Source organism: Podarcis tiliguerta (assembly GCF_965153285.1).
Source record: "Podarcis tiliguerta genome assembly, chromosome: 3".
NCBI classification, from domain to species: domain Eukaryota; kingdom Metazoa; phylum Chordata; class Lepidosauria; order Squamata; family Lacertidae; genus Podarcis; species Podarcis tiliguerta.
The window spans coordinates 59,093,735-59,098,570 of NC_139536.1; positions in this window are offsets into that span (position 1 = coordinate 59,093,735).

The window sequence follows — 4,836 nt, forward strand, 5'->3', positions numbered from 1 at the left end:
ATGAATGGCAGTATTAAGTTAATCAAGTGATGAAGTACATGAATACTGTTCTTTTCTCACATTGGATTGTTGCATGCTGAGAGCGTGATCCATCAGCTGCCTTGAGGAGGGGGAACCCCTCTCGTATGGCTCCCCCCCCCCACCTCTCCTTTGAACTCACATATGATGATTTCTCAAGGAGAACCAAATTAAATATTACACACTAATGTTATCAAAGGCACACTAATAACTATGAAAAGATGAATTCTGGGCTTGTATAAAGAGCAAAGTAATTTTCCTTTATATTGGGATGCTCTATCATGCTTCTGCAGCTGCTTTCCAAGGGCTACAAAGCTTTGTTTCATCAGAATTATCTCTTGATTTATCTTTAACCGAATTAGATTCCTGCGTTTTCTGTCTATTTTCTTGTTGCTGGCTTCCTTAAGTAGCAGAGCAATTCTCAGCAGAAGGATCGGAAAGAGAAAACTCATACCGTCTGGCTCCAGTAACCATCTCTCTATTACAGCTCCTGCATCTATCAAAATTAGCTCATTTTAAAGTACATAAAATCCATTTGCACAACTGGAGAATCAAATAAACTCCCTATTTTTTATTTTAAATAAAATTCTTTATTATCCAGGACTTTCTGTTATCGTATGGTTTCCAAGAATGTTCATGTAATATATATCCAGTTACTCTTGCCTCAAGCAACCTTTAAAAAAACAACAACAAAGAAGAGAAAACCATTTGCCATGCCAATATCCAAAAACAAAATACACTCTTGGGCAGAACCCCTTTCGCACAGAAATAAAGATCTTTCTGACCAGTATATCATTATTCTGTGTATTATAAAATATTATCCTTAAGAATAGCTATGGGTGAATTCATCAGTTGACTTCTCTCAGTTTCTTATTTTTCTAATCTTATGCTCTGTTCTCTGCATTTCCCAAAATCACTTGGCATTTTATTACTATTTTTAAAGTCCTCATGAAAATTCATCAGCAATTTCTCCTAATATACACATTTGCATGTGCAGTTTTGCCTAATGTATACATTTTCACAAAGCAATTTCCTCTGGTACAATACATTTCTGTATGTCATTTCTCTAATACAGGAGTAGGCAACCTAAGGCCCGGGGGCCGGATGCAGCCCAATCGCCTTCTCAATCTGGCCCTCAGACGGTCTGGGAATCAGCATGTTTTTACATGAGTAGAATGTGTCCTTTTATTTGAAATGCATCTCTGGGTTATGTGTGGGGCCTGTGTGGTGTTTTTACATGAGTAGAATGTGTGCCTTTATTTAAAATGCATCTCAGGGCTACTTGTGGGGCATAGGAATTCGTTCATATTTTTTCCCAAAAAACATAGTCCAGCCCACCACATGGTCTGAGGGATGGTGGACCGGCCCATGGCTGAAAATGGTTGCTGACCCCTGCTCTAATACGTGCATTCTAAAATATATGCATTTTTGCACACATTACTTGGGTGGAGAACTGCATTGCAGATTTCAGAGAAGTGTGGATTTAAAGGATGGCAGCATTTTCAAAGGTGCAAATCAGGTAGGTTCACTTTTAAATGTTACATAAATTAAATTTGTCCAATCATCATCACTTAAGAAGAAGACTTCTGGATCAGATGAAGGGTCTAGTAGTGGCCAACCAGCTGCATGCAGAAAGCACCATTCTTTTTTATTTATACAAGAATGTCTGCACCTCTTTGTCATGCAAATCCAGTACCTTCTGACATGAAATCTGCAGTCTGGGAGTGCAAGGAAAATGAAGAGTGGAAAAAAGACAACAAACTGAAATATTAGAATTCAACAATGGAATTCATTGCTTGTGGTCATATTTCAAAGGTATCCTCTAACTCAGAGGTTTTCAACCTTTCCAAGTCCACAGATCCCTTGACCAACTACATTCTTTCTGCGGCGCCCCTGGGGGGCTCAGCAGCCCAGTTATGTCACCCCTTGCCTGCAGAGCTGACAGCCCCTCACCCTTTTTCAAACACCCTCCCTTATGGAGTGTTCCCTCAGCCTCCTCTCCTTTTCTCTCTCTTTGGGGGTCCTCCAGGCCACTGCTGCTGCTGTCCCTGGCCTCTGAGCTGCCCTCCTCCCCACCCCAAAGAGAGGTGCCTCCCAGAGGCACCATTCACCTGTGGAGCTTGTAGCCAGAGGCACCATTCACCTGTGGAGCTTATAGCCAGAGGCACCATTCACCTGTGAAGCTTATGGCCAGAGGCACCATTCACCTGTGGAGCTTATAGCTTATTGCAACAATGGCAGTACAAGCTTTTGAGATGTGAGAGGGCATCAGAGGAGGGAGGGAAGGAAAGAGGGACAGAGGCCAGTGTTGCCCAGGGCACCTCTGACCACCATTCAAGTCACCCCAGGGTGCCACAGCTCCCTGGTTGGAAAACACTGGTCTAATGTATCAATGTACAGAAATATGTAACTTGGGAGCCCATCTGCTGCAGAAGGTCTGGATTCTGCACCTATGACATATAGCTAGAAATCTGCCAGTGCCCAGCCAGTCATGCTTCCACTCTAAACACAAATGCTGGAGCATGACAAAGACCCCTGAAATCTGGTGCTGACCTGACTGCCCTAGAGCTTTCTCTCAACTGGATGTCAAAACTATATATTCAAGCCTGTTGTAACCTTTCTGTATTGGGAGAACGAAGGATTTCCAACTATCTCTAATTATGCCTTACTTTTTGCTTTCTCTTCCAGTCTTTCTTTGTGGTATCTCAGCAGATGGGAGGGTTTGGGAAAGTATAGAGAACAGCAGGAGACAGAAGCAAAGCGTCCAACAATGAGGCAAGATAGGAGCTGAAATAAGAATTCATGGAGGAAAGAGACAGGAGCAGTGATGTAAGGGACTGCAGGAGAAGAGCAAAAAGACAACTTAGAGGCAGAAAATGTATTGCTTGGAGAGAGAGAAAACTAGTTCAATGGGGGAAGAGAAAGGGGTGAGCGAGTGAAACAGTTTAACTGAAAAGAGGTTCCAGCTGCAAATGGGAAAATTCAGAGATAGAGAGATCAAAAGGTGGACATATTAAAAGACCAAAGAGTTAGGACAGAGGATTTGACTTACTATACATCAGCTTTTATAACAACTATTAACAAGGAAGTCTTGCTTATAAAAATTAACACATGATTGTTTGGTATGTGATATAAAGATAGACAGACGGATAGAAAAAAAATATTTAATCCATTTCCATACTGTCCTTTGTAATGAATAACCTCAGGGCAGTTTACACATATAAAATTATTCAGACTACAAAACACAATAGCAAATTGAAAACCAGTACTAAATTGCATATTCCCCTGGTGGCTCAAAGTCAGAACCTGAGCACTTCTGAGGAGTGCAGTAAATCCATGTTTGTGTGATCTGGTCCCTTGGGGCTGAAGTTCAATAATGTACTGGTTCTTTTATAATGTATAGTACTGGTTTTGATCAATTGATTTTATGTCATTTTGTTTTAAATATTACCCGCTTCAAATCCTTCAAATGAAACAGGTTTAAAAGCTAACACTGAGGCAAAGGGAAAGTCTAAATAGGTAGCATATGTTGTCAATAGATTGTTCGGTTTTTTTGAAGAGAGAGAGATGCTTTTGCCTGAATACAACACCCACTGACCTTGAAATATTTCCCCTTCCAGATAGAGATCCACACCCTGTCATGAAGCTTACTCATGGACCTCCGGTCAGTTACTGTCTGTCAGGCTAAGCTAGCTCTCAGCCACTCTTAACTCCTTGGATGGAGGGTAGGATAAAGATTAAATAAAATAAAATAAAATAAAATAAAATAAAATAAATCAAATCAGTGTTGATTCTTCACATGCTCTAGATATGCTCTGGATATGCAGCTGGCATCCTGGCTCAGTCTGGTCTCCAGCACCACACAGCATACGTACCTCAGGACCTAATGCACCCCAACCTTTCACCCCTTTGCAGGCCTGGTTCATACATTAAAAAGATTTAACATGAGAAACAGCATGCAGGGAAATAGCAAGTAAATATGATGTGCACACGAAGACTAAATACCCGGGAGATTCTCCTCACAGAATTATTCTTTCTTCCCTCTTCCTCACCTCATCCAAACATACCTTTTGAGGGATAGGGGATTGGTATGGACACTCTGCCTCATTTCTTGTGGCTTCCTGCCCACAACTGTGAGAACAGGATCAATGCATGAAGTAACAAATAAAACATCAGGGCATGTAAAAACAGAGTGAAGCCACGGTTTCCCCATGTAAGCTTCTCTGAGAGCAGCAGAGCACCATACACTTCCATTGCTCCCGGGAGGACTTGTTCCATGCTATTGAAAGCCTGTGACAGCAAGAAGAGCCACATGCTGCGTTCTCCAGGCTGTGAGCAGCTAAGTGATTTGTGCAACTTTTTTAAAAGAAAAGAAAACCAATTAAAAATGGATAGAGGCAGCTGGGACCTTCAGGCCATGGGTAAAGGGATCCACAAGACTTCAGACTCAAAACTGGACTGTAGTGGGCTTGTGACCTGATCCAAGTCACAACCCATCCAGATTAGATGAGGTGATTCTCCTTTGAAATCCACGCTCTGCATATTCTTCTTCCATCCATAGTTTGTTGTTGTTTAGTTGTGTCTGACTCTTCGTGACTCCATGGATCAGAGCATGCCAGGCACTCCTGTCTTCCACTGCCTCCCGCAGTTTGGTCAAACTCATGTTAGTAGATTCTGCTTCTCCTTGTGCCCTCAATCTTTCCCAACATCAGGGTCTTTTTCAGGGAGTCTTCTCTTCTCATGAGGTGGACAAAGTATTGGAGTCTCAGCTTCACGATCTGCCCTTCCAGTGAGCACTCAGGGCTGATATCCTTCAGA